The sequence below is a fragment of the Ambystoma mexicanum genome, chromosome 6q (genome assembly GCF_040938575.1).
Source record: "Ambystoma mexicanum isolate Mex_15411 chromosome 6q, UKY_AmexF1_1, whole genome shotgun sequence".
In the NCBI taxonomy this organism is placed as follows: Eukaryota; Metazoa; Chordata; class Amphibia; order Caudata; family Ambystomatidae; genus Ambystoma; species Ambystoma mexicanum.
Window position 1 is genome coordinate 1,065,622,820 of NC_090937.1, and position 18,024 is coordinate 1,065,640,843.

Below are 18,024 nucleotides of genomic sequence, written 5' to 3' on the forward strand. Positions count from 1 at the left end.
GTGTAAATTGGCATTCCACACTGGAAGGAAACACTCCGAAATTCTTTACCAATCCACAATCAGACATTCCCACTCCTGATATTCAGCAAATTGGAGCGCAGTTGTTCATCCCTGTTCAGTTAAATGAAGGGAAGGACTCTGTTCTCGCCCGAGTGTGTGTGAAAAATGGTAAGAGCTTCATCAGCGAAGCCATGTTCCGCCAACTCCCAAAAGATCCAGCCATTCCCACATTTAGACAGATAGGCAAATGGGACATGGATCTGGAAACACCCAATTCCAAACATCTCCTGCCAAGCAGGTGTATGCTCAAAATCTCCATAGGCAACAAGAGCATAGTTCATAATTGTTGGGTTGTGCGAGACGTCACTGCTGCCTTTTACTTAGGCAGTGATATTCTCAATCGCTTTGCCATTAGTTTGGACCTAATAAACTTCAAAGCTTGGTCCCGATTAGTGGATAATCCCATGGGCTTTGATGATCCAGAGAAAGCATTTAGGTCATCTCAACTGCTGCCTTATGCATTTGAAATTCAGATTGGAAAGGAAGTCACCATCCCAGAAAGGACCCGACATTTCTCCCTGGAACTGAAAGTTAAAAGAGGACAGCAATTGAAAACCCCTGATGCTTATATTCATCTAAATGCTTCTCTCCAACAGAAATGGTTGGGGTAAACCCAACACCATTAGTCAATATAGAACATGACACCATTCCAATAGAGGTGGATAACAGCAACTTAAAGAGTATCACTCTAGCCACAGGCACCATTATTGGAATGGCAGTTGATGACCGACATTTTTCCACTGATTTAGGAAATGAACTGTTAGGACCAATCCACAAGGACTGTTTTGACAGTGACAGTGATGACAACACAACACCAGACAGGATCTTTACCTGGCATGGGGGAACTTTCTTGTGTACACTTCCTGCCCTTATGGTAAGGAAGATGTAACTTGTGACTTCAGGAGGGATGAGGTGATTTTCCATGTCCATGAGGGCTGCCTTTCCCACCTGAAGCCACCAGTCCAAATCAGCACTTGGACCAGGGACTTCTCCACCCAGCTGGAGGAGGCTGCTGAGATAGTGAAACCAGAAGTCTTTCCAGGCTCCAGCCAGATGGGTGAAGAGAGAGTCAACCTAGCTGATGCCTGTGAGACTCTGGAGCAGAAGCAAAAGTTGAAACAAGTTTTCTTGGATTTTCAGGATCTCTTTGCGGTAGACTCATATGACTGTGTTTGCACCGACATCCACACAACAACAATTCCCATGGACCCTGGCATGACTCCAGTGTTTGTGAGGCAATATTGCTTGCCTGTCACAGGTTTCCCCCATCTCACCTGTCTGTGTTCTTTCTTCGATGGAGTCTTCCTGCGTACAGTGTGGGTTTTGTATAACCCTGTGCGAATGTCCTCGGGTTCAATCGTGCGTTCAGCGTCGGAGTCCTGGATCGTTCTGAATGCCTGGGAAGTCCTGGAAACAGCGAAGTGTACACTCGGCAGCGACTACTCGGAGGTCCGGGATGCAAGTGAGGGCAAGGGAAGGGAAGAATGTGGAGGTAACAATTGGAGACCAGGAACCAGAAAACAAGAAGTAAACGAGAGCGAACTATGGCAGCACACGTCTAGCCAGAGTAAGCGGTAGCGTTGAGACGTGCAGAGCCGCGGGAGCGTGTCTGCTTTATACAGCGTGATGCATACAACACGGAAACTGGTACACAGTGTTCCGCGTTCGGTGGCCATGTTGGGAGTACTGCTGAGTGCAAGCCTCTATGGGTCAGGGACCAGGAAGTCCAGAAGGGACGAGTCCGATGGTTCATGACAGCATGCCTCCTCCGAAGGCCTGTTCCTCCGGGTTTACCGGGGTGTATAAGGTGGTACCTTTTGAGTAATCTGGGTGCATTGAGGTTTGAGTATGGTTCCCAGGTGCGTTCACTGGGAGGGTACCCCTTCCATTCGACCAGATATTGTAGCTGACCACGTCTGTACCTGGAGTCACATATTCTGGACACTTCATATTTGAGCTGGTCATTGACAATCACAGTGGTAGCCCTTGGAGCAGTCCGGGAGGACTGGACGTGTTGGTTTCAGTAGAGACGTGTGAAACACTGGGTGGACCCTCTTCCAGGAGTCTGGTAGTTTGAGTTGGAAGGCCACTGGGTTAATAATTTCCTTTATGGAAAAGGGACCATAGTACCGGGGAGCCAACTTATTTGGTCGTAAATGCCGAGGCATTAGTTTCGAGGATAGCCAGACCTTATCACCTACTGCATAGGAAGGCCCTGGTCTTCTTTTGGAGTCTGCATAGAGCTTGGTAGTAGCTTGGGCCTTTTTCAAGGTGTTCTTTGGCTTGCTTGTGTCCGTTGATGAGGTTTTCAATCCAGGAGTCGAGTGTAAGTACTGGTGTAGGATGTGGGAGCAAAGATGGTAGAACCGAACGATGGAACCCTTGGCTACAGAAAAAAAGGGCTTGTTTTGACAGCCGAGTGATCTGAATTGTTATAGGCGAATTCAGCCACAGGTATTAAGAGTGACCAATCGTCCTGGACCTTGGTGGTGAAACAACAAAGATATTGTTCCAGGGTTTGGATCACGCGTTCAGTAGCTCCATTGGTCTGTGGATGATAACCTGAGCAGAGGGCACGTTGGATTCCTAGTATACCGCATAGGTGTTTCCGGAATTGAGATACGTATTGAGGTCCCCTGTCTGATATGATTTTGGAAGGGAGCCCGTGAAGTCGGAATATGTGTTCCAGGAAGATTCCAGTGAATTCTGATGAAGATGGTAGTTTATATAAAGGCGTAAAATGAGCCATGTGGGTGAATAAATCAATGGTAACCATGATAGTTGTGTATCCCCTGGAAGATGGCAACTCCACAATAAAGTCCGTAGCAATGAATTCCCATGGCCTTGTTGGTAGTGTTGGTTGGAGTAGGAGACCCGCTGGTCTCTTGTTGTCATGCTTGTTTTGATTGCAGATTGCACAGGCTTGGATGTACCGTTGGACATCAACTTTCATTTGTGGCCACTAAAATTGTCTTTGCATCAAACGGAGAGTGTTGATGATGCCACAATGTCCTGAATGAAGGGTATCGTGGCAGAGGTTCATGATCCTTTGTCACAGTCTTTGTGTGGGGATAACCAAGCCATTATCCTTGAATAAATACCCATCCTTTGTTTTAAGATTCCATCGGTTCTTTCCAGTAAATTCCTTCCAGATCTCGGAGGACTCGGTTTGAATTTTCTCCGAGAAGGAAGATATGAATTTTCGGTAAATGTTTGAAAGCCCTGAGAAGGATTGAATCTGTTTCACTGTGGTTGGGACTGGGCAGGATAGTATGGCTTTTACCTTTGAGTGGTCCATCTCGATTCCTTCTGGACTAAGGACAAATCCTAGATGGTGAACAGTAGAGACATGGAAAAGGCATTTCTTTGGTTTAGCCAGGAGTTTATGTTCACTTAACTGCTGTAGGACTGCCTTAACATGCTCTTCATGCTTCGGATGGTCCTTGGAGTATATCAGAATATCATCCAGGTAAACTATGACGAAGAGGAACAGCATATCGGAGAACACCCGGTCCATGAAACGTTGGAAGACCGCCGGGGCATTGGCGAGTCCGAAGGGCATAACCAGGTATTCAAAATGTCCAAAGGGTGTTCTAAAGGCTGTTTTCCATTCGTCACCCTCCTTTATACGGAATAGATGGTAGGCACCTCTGAGATCCAATTTTGTGAAGGCTATAGCTCCTCTCACCGCTTCCAGTATATCTGAGATTAAGGGTAATGGGTAGCGGTCTTTGAGGGTACATTGGTTTAAACCACGATAATCAAGACAAGGCCTGAGCTCCTGGGTATCTTTCTTGGGAACAAAAAACAACAAAGCTCCCGCTGGAGATTTGGATGGTCGTATGGTGCCATTTTCTAGGTTGATACACAGCGTTCCGCGTTCAGTGGCCATGTTGGGAGTACTGCTGAGTACAAGCCTCTATGGGTCAGGGACCAGAAAGTCCAGAAGGGACGAGTCCGATGGTTCATGACATTCCTTCTCGCATCAATGGAGTCCCTTACTGAAATAATTAAGAACCTTGAGTCCCGTGGGATAATCCGTCCAGTCCACAGCACCTTCAATAATCCGGTGCTGGGGATATTGAAGCCAAACGGCCAGTGGAGACTCTGCGCCGAACTTAGGGAGCTCAACAAATGGGTCCATACTTCCTGATGTCCTCTTCCCTACATTGACTAAGGGCTCGCCCAGATCCAGGGGTCACAGGTGTTCACTGCAATAGAACTGACCAATGGATGCTGGACTGTACCTGTCAGTAGGGAGGACCGATACAAGCTGGCCTTTACCTTTGGGGGGCAGCAGTACACATGGACCTGGACTCCCTTCGGATACATCAACTCTGGCAATGAGTTTAACATTTTTTACATAAGGCCATGCCTGACCTGGGTGAAAGGGGTAACCTGGCTTATGCAGCTGATGTTCTCATCAAAAGCTCAACTGTGGAGGAGCACATAGCGGAGATCTGTTATGTTCTGACACATTAGAGGGCCGCCGGAGCAAAACTTTCCTTCCAAAAGGCACAGTGGTGTAGAACCCGTGTAAATTTCTTGGGGCATGAGATTACTCCTCAGGGTCTCTGTCCCCAGGAAAAGAAAGTGGAAGCACTCCAGAAACTGAAGGACCCCACAACTCTGCAGGAACTAAGGAGCCTCCTTGGACTGACTAATTACAGCAGAAAGTTCATTGTGGGCTATGCAGAGATCGCCAGACCCCTGATTCATTTTTTGAAGGGGGGGGGTCAAGTGGGAATGGGGTCCAGAACAAGCCGAGGCAGTAAGACAACTCAAAAGAAGCCTCTCCCAAGGGCCTTGCCTAGCTTACCCTGTCAGAAACAAGGAACAAGGAGTTCTTCTTGGAGACAGGGTTCTCTAATACATGCTTGACTGCAGTATTATACCAAAAGCATGACAAAGGCAATAAAATAATCTCCTATGCAAGTATAACTTTATCCTCTGTGGAGGAAAGATTCAACGATTGTGAGAAGGCACTCCTGGCAACAGTGTGGGCATTGAAGAATTACCGCCCGTTTATCCAGGGGGAACAGATCATAGTGAAGACTCCAGCCTCTGCAATATCTCCACTGTGACAGAATCTGGGCCGGAAATGTGAGTAATTCCCAAATTACTTCCTGTATTCTGTCAATGCAAGGCTTTCCTCTGGAGGTCAGATATGGCCAAAACAAGAAGAGTCCCCTCGTGCAAGGTCTGGCTGACTTGCATGATTGTGCCAGAGAAAACTGTCTCGAGGATGAAAGTCTAAAAATCAAGGACAACATGGAGGCATACCTCAATTCCCCACACAAAGTCTTTGAAGAAGACAAGTGTGAGGGAATGCCCACTGTCTATTTGGATGGATGCTCTTACCATGTTGACAACAACGGGGAAAAAGAACTTGTTGCCGGTGTAGGGAATGCATGGTGAATGAAACCCCAGAAACCTACTTGGTCCCGAAGTAGTCAAGTGGCAGAGTTGAGGGCTGTGCATCAAGCCATCCTCACTGCTGTCCAACATCAACGCCATGAACTGGTCATAATCACTGATTTGGATTATATACGGAACGGGTTTGTGGAGCACTGGTTAATTGGAAAACCAGAGGCATGTTATGTGCTAATAACAAACCCTTGAAACATGGGAAGTTAATTCAAAATATTGATGATCTGGTCCCCTCGAATGGGATGACCACCTACTGGAAAAAGATCAAGGGTCATTCCAAAGTAGAGGGACCAGACAAAACTGGAAATTACTTTGCTGATCAGCTGGCCAAAACCAGGGCCATCCAAGGGGATCTAATTGAGATTGAGTCCCTGTTGGGGGAAATCCAGGTCACTGCTATCACCAGGTCCCAGACAAATGCTCAAAATGACCTCTCAACTGCACAATGGAGTAAGGAGACCCCAGATGCTGATTTGATTACGGCTTGAAAAGGGGGATCATATAATTGGTAAGTTTTATGAACACATTGAGGAACCTGAAAACTTTCCCCTGACGGATACTGATTACTTCGGGAAACAGGACCTCAGAGTGTTGATGAAATGTCCAAAAAATGTTCCGAATCCAAGACGGTTTGTTGGTGAGGCGATTCCTAGCTGGCCATGATCAGTGGGTGGTCCCTACCTCATTCCGAAGCGGGATGTTAATTCACGCCCATGATGCGGCCACAGCCGGTCATAGGGGGTTTCATAAAACACTTGTTCATTTACTTACCAGTTGTGTATTTGTGGTTTATTAGTGTATGATATTGAGCTACTCTTGCTAATGTAATGTTTTCAGACTGACTGAGTAAATAAATGTATATTATTTTACCAAGAAACCTTGTGTAAGTGTATATTTGCATCACTGTATTGGTTGGTTCTTTGTGTAACTTGTTCTACTGCTCACTAAACTCTTGAGATAAATCTGGCTGCTCAGCCACTGCCACCACATAACTGTGTAGTACAGGATTGTACCAAAGGTGAAATTGTACTGACACGTGTAGACTTAATTGCATGTAGGTACTGCATGTGATTCTGCCTAACAGGTGGGGGTTTAGAGTGTGTGCGTGGGTGTGGCTAGAGAGAGTGGGGGTAGGGTGAGATGGTGGGTAGAGAGAGTGGTGGGTGGGGAGTGTAGAGGCGGTGGGGGTAGAGAGAGTAGGGTAGAGTAGGTGGGTATTGGTAGAGAGGGTGGGGGTAGGGTAGTGCGGTAGAGAGAGTGGGGGTATGGTCAATGGGGTTAGGGATAGCAGGGAAGGGTGGGTGTATGTAGAGAGAGCAGGAGTAGGGTGACTAAATAGGGCTAGAACAAGTAGGGATAGGGTGGGTGACTTGTGGTAAAGAAAGCAGGGGTAGGGTGCATGAATTATGATAGAGAAACCGGGGTACGGTTGGTGGAGGTAGAGAGAGTGGTGGTAGGGTGGGTGGGTGTAGGAAGAGTAGGGGTAGGGAGGGTGGTAATAGAGTGAGTAGGTGTAGGGTGGATGGTGGTTGAGTGTAGGTAGTTCAGGTGGGTGTAAAGAGGGTGTGGTTAAACATGGAGGTGATAGACACTGTGGGCATGTGGGAGGCAGTAGGAAAAGTGGGAGTAGGGTAGGTATGTGGTCTTAGAGAGTGTGGGGATAGGATGGGTAGGTGTAGAGAGGGTTTGGATAGAGAGGGTGGGGGTCAGGTGGATTGGTGGGGGTAGAGAGAGTATAAGTAGAGTGGGTGTGGATAGAGGGGATTGGATAGAGAGAGTGGGGTTAGGGTAGGTGGATTGGTGTAGAGAGAGTGGGGTTAGGGTAGGTGGATTGGGGTCGAGATGGTGGGGGAAGGTACACCCACCCACACTCTATATACCCCCACCCACTGACCTGACCCCCACAATCTCTCCCTTACCCTTTCTACCCAAACCGTCTCTACACCCACCTACCATACCCCCACTCTCTCTAGCACCACATACCTACCCTAACCCCACTCTCTCTACTGTCAACAACCCGCCTACCCTGTCTACCATCACCCTCTTTACACTCACCCACTCTACTCCCACACATGCTACCCATACTCTCTCTACCCCCCGCCCTACCTCCACTCTCTCTACTCCCACCCACCCTATCCCCACTCTTTCTACCCCCACCCACCCAACCACCACTCTCTCTACTCTATGCCCACCCACCAACACTACCCCCATTCTTTCTACCCCAACCACCATAACCCTGTTCTCTCTACAGCAAGCCACTCACCTCATCCCTGCTCTCTCTACCCCATTCAACCACCGTACTCCTGCTCTCTCTCTCTATACCCACCCAGCCTACCACTGTTCTCCATATCCCCACCCATCCTTCCCCGCTCTCTCTACTCACTCCCACCTTACCCACACACTCTATGCCCCCACCCACTCTAGCCCCACTCTCTCTACTCCCACCCACCCTACCCCCTCTCTCTAACCCATCCACCTGAACCCACCCATCCTACCCCCACTCCCTTTACACCCACCGACCATACTCCCATTCTCTCTTGGATCCTCCAATTCTCTGACCCTACTCCCATTCTCTGCAGCCTCTTCTCTGGTGCCTGAGTGTCTGGGGTGGACAGGATGTGACGGAGGTACCTGAAACTCCTAGGAGACCTAAATGCACTAGTGACAGCTAGACTGGAATGCATGGGAGAAAACTGTTTAAAAACAGGTCTCTGGGACTTGGAAAGCAGAGTCGACAACTGGAATGAAAGAACCGAAGAGGAGAGGAAAGAAGAGGACTGCTGCAACTCCTGAATGACCGGTGAAGCCCTGCTGCAGGTCTGTGACTCCTCCACCAGCAGAGCCTGTGTGAGGAACCACTTAGTGTGGTTGAATCCGCTACTGAGGAATCAGAGCTGGAAGAGGACATTGCTCCTGTTGGAGATCTGGATCCTGCAGATCATCCTGAGCTGCAGTCTTTACTGGCAGAAGGTGGACCCTGCAGGGCAGACTTCAGCAGAGGTCAAAGAGAGTGCCCTACTCTTGAAGGTCTTCGCCAACAGGCAACTTCCCAGCTGGAAAGGCAAGAGCCAGGGAAGCATAGGTTATACTGTGAGGATGGCCTCTTCTGCAGTGAACCTACTGAGTGTATTCCATGGGACTACAGAAGACGTGTAGTGCCTCTGGAAAGCAGACAACAGTTCCTACAGTTAGCCCATGAGATTCCTTTGGCTGGTCACTTGAATTTCAAGAAGACTAAGGAAAGGCTTTCTCTGTATTTCTACTGTTGGGTCTGATGTAGATAAATGCTGAAGGATATCTCTGTCATGATGCCTGCCCCCGGGAAGCCAGACCAGGCCCAGCAACCCCGGAAGCAGGCATCATGCCATTTGGAGCTTGCCCAAAAACCCCAGTTAGGGGCTGTTTGGGTGCAGTCCTGGCACCTATGTCGCCAGGCTCATAACGATAAAGTCAGTCCTGGCGCCATTGGCACGAGGCTCATTGCAGAAAACCTACCTAATGCAGACCATGCTGCATACTTACCTGGTGCAGACCATGCTGCACGAAGCCACAAGCCAAATGGGGCTTGGGAGGGACTATTTTACCTAAGGGACTACTTTCTACTCGGCTGGGGGCTGTGGAAGAATACTTACCTGGGACTTCTTCCAAGGCTATTTAAACCACGCCCGGACAGCCGCACGTGCTTCGCGTTATTCTGCATTCAGCAGCGTAACGCTCACTGTGCCTTCAGCAGCTTCCAGTCTTCAGCCACGCTGCTTCAGTCCTGGACCACCTGGAAACGAAAAGAAAGAAGGAGAAGAGGTTTAAACGTGAAACCATACCTGAATTCTGGATCCATCGCGCCATCGATCTTGAAGAAGAAGTCACTGCACGCGCGCTGCCACGTACCTCACAGCGCCGCGCTGAACTCACCATCCAGTGCAGCTTTTCCTCACTCCATCGCGAACTCTGCACTTCCAGACCGCTCTCCGATATCTAAGGGGACAAGAAAAGCCAGGTGAGCAAGGGAATGCAAAAGGGCAATACAAGCTACCCCCAAAGACCTACCGGATTACCACAGGGGGGTACTCACCTCATCTCGGGTCGGCGCAGTTAACTCTGCATCACCCCCACACCCCGGCCCCTAAGGGGAAACCACTGGACATTACAAGCTACCCCCCAAAGACTTACCTGATTCACCGCAGGGGGGTACTCACCTCATCTCAGGTCGGCGCATTTAACTCTGCATCATCGCCGTACCCCTGCCCCTAAGGGGAAAACCACTATAGACTTACCTGACTCTCACCAACTGCCATTTGGACTCTTCGTGGTGGTTAAACCGGCAACCTACAAGGAATCGGAAAGAGTGAAGATCAGACATTTGAACTCTTACAAACTATTGGATTCTAGAGTCAATACTGGAACTCACCAATTCCTCCACGCCAGTGAAGTAACTGGTCGTCTACGTGCCCCTAAGCTCGATGCAGGATGGAGAGCTCATCTTTCCAAACCATCAGGTGAGATTAAGAGGGAACATCAGGAGTGGTCAAAGGGCAGACAACTGGAGTGGAATGTGGGTTAACGCTCAAATTACGGGAGGTTAATCCCCTTTCTCCTTTGCAGAAAGATATTCATACGAGCCGACAAACGAAGTTAAGTGGGTCTGTCCAGTCAGTCATCTCGGCTCTACGTGGCACCAGGCCAGTCCAGATCGACGCCCCCGTGGGAATCAGGTGAGCGTAACAGAACGCAAAGCCTACCCACAAATACCCACCTGGGCGTCATGGAGACCTCGGAAACGGATCAGTTGGCCTAATTATTAGGGGAATTAAGGGCCGAAGTGCATTCTGCCCGCCAAGAAACCAATGCCCTCAGGAGAGAACTGATAGTATCAAACAAACAAATTGATGATTTGGCCAGACAACTATTGCAAAGCCAGGCTGGACAAACACCTCTACCAAGTCTCCGGGCAAGTCCAGCTCCTGTACCACTGAGTAACCCGGTGCAGATAAATCTACCTGGAGCCGTTCCCTTGGCTCCGCCTGAACGCTTTGCTGGAGACCCAAAAAGGTTTGCTATATTCATCAATCAATGCCGCTTGCACTTTTTATGTAGACCTGGAGCCTTCCCGAACGATCAGGCCAAGGTGGCCTTTGTGCTGTCATATCTCAGCGGCAGTGCGGCGGATTGGTCCATTCCACTAGTCAATCAGGATGACCCGATTCTTCGAGATTTCCAGGGTTTTCGAACAAGCATGGAAAGACTATTCGCCCGACACTCCCAAGGACAGGCTTTGGATAACGAACTTTTATCCTTACGGCAAGGTAATCAGGATCTTTTATCTTACATTGCAACCTTTAACAGATTAGTAGTGGAAACCGAATGGCCTGAAGCCAAGCGAATCACATTATTCCATCGAGGGCTTCGAGGAGAACTCAAAGATGTTTTGGCCCAAATCATGAACCCGCCTCAAGACTGTGCTGAATATATAGATTTAGTGGTCCAGTTAGATCACAGACTTCAAGCCAGAAAGGCTGACCGAGCCAAGTTTGAGAATAGGGTGTTGATTAAAACCCACGTAAGCTCCAAGGGAGTAGATGCCCCAGAACCTATGCAACTCGGGGGAATTAGAGGACCCCTAACGCAGAAGGAAAGAGAAAGAAGACGGCAACTGCAATTATGTCTCGATTGCAGAACTACTGGTCATTTTCTCGGAACTGCTCTGTAAAACCACCCAAGAAAACTATAGGAGCAGCAGATGAAAACCATTTGAAACCTGACTCGGGAAACGACAAAGCCCGACAAGTGTAGAGGTCCGCTTGCCGAGCTTAAAAAAGGACACTCTGACCTCGCATTTCACCATACCCATGGTCCTTGTAGATCCAGAGCAGCCATCACGCATGCACGGTAAAGGCATACGTTGATAGTGGAGCCATAGGAAACTATTTGGACTGTGAATTGGCTTCCAGGATGAATCTATCTCTCACCCGAAAGACCACTGCCGATGTCGTCACCACAGTGGATGGAACGGAAATTGTCTCTGGGCCCGTAACTCATTCCACGGCAGAGATGACATTGCTGGGTCAAGATGGGCACCGAGAGGTTATGGTGTTTGATTTGATCAAGGCCCCACAGTTCCAACTGATACTGGGAATACCTTGGTTGGAAAAACATAATCCCTGTATTGATTGGCGAGAGAAGAGACTAACCTTCCCAGAATGTGATCACACCTGCTACCCAAAGAAAACTCTAAACTCAGTCCTGGCCCCAGTAATCCCAGCTGCCATGCAATTACCTGCTGAATACCAAGACTTTCAGGATGTCTTCCAAAAGGAACAGGCAAACACTTTACCACCTCACAGATCATATGATTGTCAAATAGATCTTGTACCGGGTGCACAACCACCTTTCAGAAGAATCTATGCCCTTACGGAACCCGAAAATCTCCACTTGCGCCAGTACCTTGACCAGTACCTTGCTAATGGTTTCATTCGCCCGTCCAAGTCCCCTGCATCTTCAGCTTTGTTCTTCGTACCTAAAAAGGAAGGCGACCTTAGAACATGCATAGAATACCGCGCTCTGAATCAGATAACCATCAAGAATCGATACCCATTCCCTTTGATCCCTGAACTACTAGACCAGGTGATGGACACTTGTATATACACTAAACTAGACCTTCGGGGGGCATATCATCTGGTACGTGTCAAAGAGGGCGATGAATGGAAGACTGCTTTTCGCACCAAGTACAGATTATTTGAGTACCAGGTGATGCCTTTCGGACTATGCAATGCACCAGCAGCCTTCCAATTCTTCATGAATGATGTCCTCCGAAAGCTTATCAATGTTTGTGTGGTCGTTTACATCGACGATATCTTAGTATACTTTTATCAGAATCTGATCAAGTAAAGCATGTCCGAGCAGTCCTAGAGAAGTTACGCCAGCATAAATTATATGCTAAACTGGAAAAATGCGTCTTTCACACTACGGAAGTGGAATTCCTTGGATTTATTTGACCCCAAGAGGAATCAGGATCGATACACGTAAGGTGGACGCAATTCTTAATTGGCCTTCGCCAACCTCAGTCAAAGGCGTCCAAAGCATGCTTGGCTTTGCCAATTTCTACCGCAGGTTTATCCCGGACTTCTCACACATTGTACATCCCATTGCAACGCTATTGCGAAAGAATAAACGCTTTGTGTGGACAGAAGAAGCCGAGAATGCCTTCCAAGAGATAAAAGCAAAATTCACTTCTGCCCCTGTATTAAGACACCCGCACCCTGAGCTTCCATACGTAGTGGAAACGGATGCATCCAGTTTAGCCATGGGAGCAGTGCTCTCCCAAAAGGATCCCGAAACTAACCAGCTTCACCCAGTGGCATTTTGGTCAAGAAGGTTTTCGGCTCCCGAATTAAACTATGCCATTACCGACAAGGAGGTGTTAGCCATCAAGTCCGCCTTCAAGGCTTGGCGGCACTATCTGCTGGGTGCCAGACATACCATTACAGTCATCACCGATCACCGAAACTTGCAATACCTAAAGATAGCTAAGGCCCAATCTTCGCGCCAACTCCGTTGGGCATTGTTCTTCGCCGATTTTGATTTTGTAATAACCTATCGACCAGGTTGTAAAAATGGTAAAGCAGACGCCTTGTCCCGAATTGGAATGGGAGAAACAGAAATAGCCTTAGAGCCTATACCCATAATTCCCGAACAGAGAATCCTTGGCCTGACGTCCATACATACACTGGAGGACATTCAAGAAAAGATCCACCAGCTCTTTGATTCAGTTGCCTTACAGGACTGGGCCAAGAAAGGTCCAGAGTATTCTGTCACCGATGATTTACCTTATTACCAAGGCCGGATATTTCTGCCACAAAAGGAATTGCAAGAACTTGTCATTTCCCGGTACCATTATACCTTACTCGAAGGACATCCTGGTATAGCAAAAACGGAAGCCAAAATTAAGAAACAATTCTGGTGGCCCACCTGGCGCAAAGACATAAACTTGTTTGTCATGTCTTGTGGCATTTGCGCCCAAAATAAAAGTAAAAAGAAAAGACCTGCTGGACTATTACAACCTTTGGACATCCCACCAACTCCTTGGCATACCTTGTCATTAGACTTTATTACAGATCTACCCCCGTGCAATGGCTTTAACACCATTTATTTATTGTGGACCTTTTTTCCAAAATGGCCCACTTTTTTCCTTTAAAAGGGATACATTCAGCTTTAGTCCTGGCCAAAGAGTTCCTTGAAAACATTGTTCGCCTACACGGCTTTCCATCCGTGTTGATTTCGGACTGGGGCAGTCAATTCATTTCGCATTTTTGGAGAAAATGTTGCCAACTGGCGCAGATAGATGTTAGGCTTTCCACCAGTCACCACCCTCAGACCGACGGTCAAACAGAGAGGACCAACCAGACTCTTGAGCATTACTTGCGTTGTATGCTACGTCAGTCTGAGGCTACTTGGAAAGACATTCTTTGGATTGCCGAGTGTGCGTACAATAATTCCGTACACTCGGGAACTGGACAAAGTCCTTTTTTTACCATCTATGGACACCATCCTCGAACCTTGAACCTTGATTCGCCCCAACACTTGGAGATGCCTGCGGTGGACCATCTCCACGCTGTTATTACACAAGCCTTTAAAGAAGCAACTGCACATTTGCGAAAGGCTAAGGAAAAATACAAGAAAGATGCGGATCTGCACAGGAGTGAAGCACCGCAATACCAGATAGGGGACCAAGTATGGTTGGCCACTAAGCACATCCCACTCAAGGGAACACGGACCTTTAACCCTAGGTATTTAGGACCTTACTCCATCAAGGCCATTATTAACCCGGTGGCTTTCAAGTTGGACCTACCTGCTCATATGCAGATTCATCCCGTTTTACACGTGTCCCTTTTGAAGCCAGTACAACCAGGAACAAGACTAACCAAACCACCCGATCCCATCCTCATAGACGGAGAGCCCGAATTTGAGGTTAAGAGCATCTTGGACTCAAAAAGAGTGAGATCAAAAATCTTTTATCTAATCGACTGGAAAGGCTACGGTCCTCAGGAAAGGTCTTGGGAACCTAGTGACCACGTGCATGCACCTCAATTAGTGAAGAAGTTCCACCGAGAATTTCCTAACAAACCAAGGCCAAGGGGAAGAACGACTTTAGGAGGGGTCTTGAGGGGGAGTGCTGTCATGATGCCTGTCCCCGGGAAGCCAGACCAGGCCCAGCAACCCCGGAAGCAGGCATCATGCCATTTGGAGCATGCCCAAAAACCCCAGTTAGGGGCTGTTTGGGTGCAGTCCTGGCGCCTATGGCGCCAGGCTCATAAAGATAAAGTCAGTCCTGGCGCCCTGGGCGCCAGGCTCATTACAGAAAACCTACCTAATGCAGACCATGCTGCATACTTACCTGATGCAGACCATGCTGCACGAAGCCACAAGCCAAATGGGGCTTAGGAGGGACTATTTTACCTAAGGGGCTACTTTCTACTCGGGTGGGGGCTGTGGAAGAATACTTACCTGGGACTTCTTCCAAGGCTATTTAAACCACGCCCGGACAGCCGCACGTGCTTCGCGTTATTCTGCATTCATCAGCGTAACGCTCACTGTGCCTTCAGCAGCTTCCAGTCTTCAGCCAGCCCGCTTCAGTCCTGGACCACCTGGAAACGAAAAGAAAGAAGGAGAAGAGGTTTAAACTTGATTCCTTACCTGAATTCTGGATCCATCGCGCCGTCGATCTTGAAGAAGAAGTCATCGCACGCGCGCTGCCACGTACCTCACAGCGCCGCGCTGAACTCACCATCCAGTGCAGCTTTTCCTCACTCCATCGCGAACTCTGCACTTCCAGACCGCTCTCTGATATCTAAGGGGACAAGAAAAGCCATGTGAGCAAGGGAATGCAAAAGGGCAATACAAGCTACCCCCAAAGACTTACCGGATTACCACAGGGGGGTACTCACCTCATCTCGGGTCGGCGCAGTTAACTCTGCATCACCGCCGCACCCCGGGCCCTAAGGGGAAACCACTGGACATTACAAGCTACCCCCGAAAGACTTACCTGATTCACCGCAGGAGGGTACTTACCTCATCTCGAGTCGGCGCAGTTAACTCTGCATCATCGCCATACCCCGGCCCCTAAGGGTAAAACCACTATAGACTTACCTGACTCTCACCAACTGCCATTTGGACTCTTCGTGGTGGTTAAACCGGCAACCTACAAGGAATCGGAAAGAGTGAAGATCAGACATTTGAACGCTTACAAACTATTGGATTCTAGAGTCAATACTGGAACTCACCAATTCCTCCATGCCAGTGAAGTGTCGATGCAGGATGGAGAGCTCATCTTTCCAAACCATCAGGTGAGATTAAGAGGGAACATCAGGAGTGGTCAGTGGGCAGACAACGGGAGTGGAAGGTGGGTTTACGCTCAAATTACTGGAGGTTAATCCCCTTTCTCCTTTGCAGAAAGATATTCATACGAGCCGACAAACGAAGTTAAGTGGGTCTGTCCAGTCAGTCATCTCTGCTCTACGTGGCACCAGGCCAGTCCAGATCGATGCCCCCGTGGGAATCAGATGAGCGTAACAATCTCACACTTGTCAGATATATGGCAAGAGTGTAGCCAAGAATGTGGCACCCTTGGTGCCTCTCCCAGTGGTAGGAGTTCCTTTTGAAAGGGTAGGAATCGACATTTTGGTCCCTTAGATCCTCCAACTTCTTCAGGCAACAAGTTTATCCTGGTTGTAGTAGACCATGCTACTAGGTATCCTGAAGTAATACCTTTGAGGACTGTTACAGCTCAGGCTGTGGCTAAGGCCCTAATTGGTATTTTTAACAGGTAGGTTTGTCATCTCTGACAGGGGATTGCATTTTATGTCCCATTACATGCAGGCCATGTGGAAGAACTGTGGTGTGACTTACAATTTCTCAACTGCGTACCATCTACAGACAAAAGTATTGGTAGAGCGGTTTAATCATACAATGAAGAGCATGATGGGTGCTTTAGAGGAACCCCTTAGAAGAAAGTGGGATCTTCTATTGCCATGCCTTCTATTTGCTTATAGAGAGGTCCCTCAGGAGAGAGTAGGATTTAGTCCCTTTGAGCTTCCCTATGGCCATCCAGTTAGAGGTCCCTTGGCCCTAATTAAGGAGGGCTTAGAGAGTGCTCCTTCCCCCAAGCCAGTGAGAGTCACTGACTATGTGATAGGTCTCCAGAGGAGAATGTCACACATGATGGCAGAAGCATCAGATAACTTGAAAACAGGTCAGGCTCTGGTGAAGCATTGGCATGACCAGGAGGCCAACATGGTTGAGTTTACTCAACACCAGCAAGTTCTAGTTATGGTTCCTACAAGGCAGAGGGCCTTACAGGACAAGTGGATAGGACCCTTCAAGGCTGTGGGCAAACTTGGAGAGGTCAACTATCTGGTGGTCTTAGTCAATCCTAAGTAGGCTCCCAGAGTCCTTCACACCAACCGTCTAAAAGCTTATGTCTCAAGACCAGAAGAAGGAGCTTTGCTTCTAGCTTCAGCTCAAGAGGAGGGGAGTGAACCTCTATCTGACCTACTCAGAGGACAACCTTTAGATGAGAAGATAGAAGGAGTCAATCTTTCTTCTAATCTGACACTGGAACAACAGGAGGAGTGCAAGTTTCTGTTAAATCAGTTTCACTCTCTTTTTTCAATATCTCGAGGCTTGACCCGTTAGGGCCAGCATGATATTATCACTGAAAACTATTTTGCTGTTTACCTGTTAAAAGCAGAGGTTACATGATGTCAGATCATGTAAGAACACACATAAAGGAGGAGGTCAACAAGATGCTTGATCTCTCCTGCACTGTCCAGGGAAGAGGCCACAAGCTTGGCTAAGCGTCGGTTTATGGTGTGAGTGCCTTAAAGTCCACAAACTGGAATCCTTCTCACTGGCTATCTGGTTTTCAACAGCACTCTGATGAAAATTAGACCAGTATGGAGACGGTGTCCAGGTGGCTTACGAGTTGGTTGGTCCCACCAGCTCAAGGGAAGAAGTCATCCTTGAAGGAGTTTCTCTGTCGATGGAGTTTCAGGTAATTCAGACCTGCAGCAGGGCTTCACCGGGCAAACCAACGGTCCAGGAGTTGCAGCAGTCGTCTTCCTTCAGCTCGTCTTCCGTTCTTTCATTCCAGTAGTCGAATCTGCCTTCCAAGTCCCAGAGACCTGCTTTAAACAGTTTTTTCCCATTCATCCCAGCCTAGTTGCCACTAACCCAACATGTTGGCTGTCCTTGCCGGACAGTCAGCCAGCCAATCTCACCAGAGTGCATTTAGGTCTCCTAGGAGACTAAGCACAGGGAGTTTCGGGCACCTCCCTCACATCCTGTCCACCCCAGAAACTTCAGCACTGAAGCCTGCCAAAGGACATTGGACAAAGGGACCAAACCTGGGTTGGCACATAGAGTTAAACACAAGAAGGACCTTTCCTAAAAGAAATGACGAAAAAAGATGACCAGAGTCTGTTTTTTACTGAGGGGTCATGGCCGCCATATTGAAAAACATGGCTGACCCGATTTTAAGCT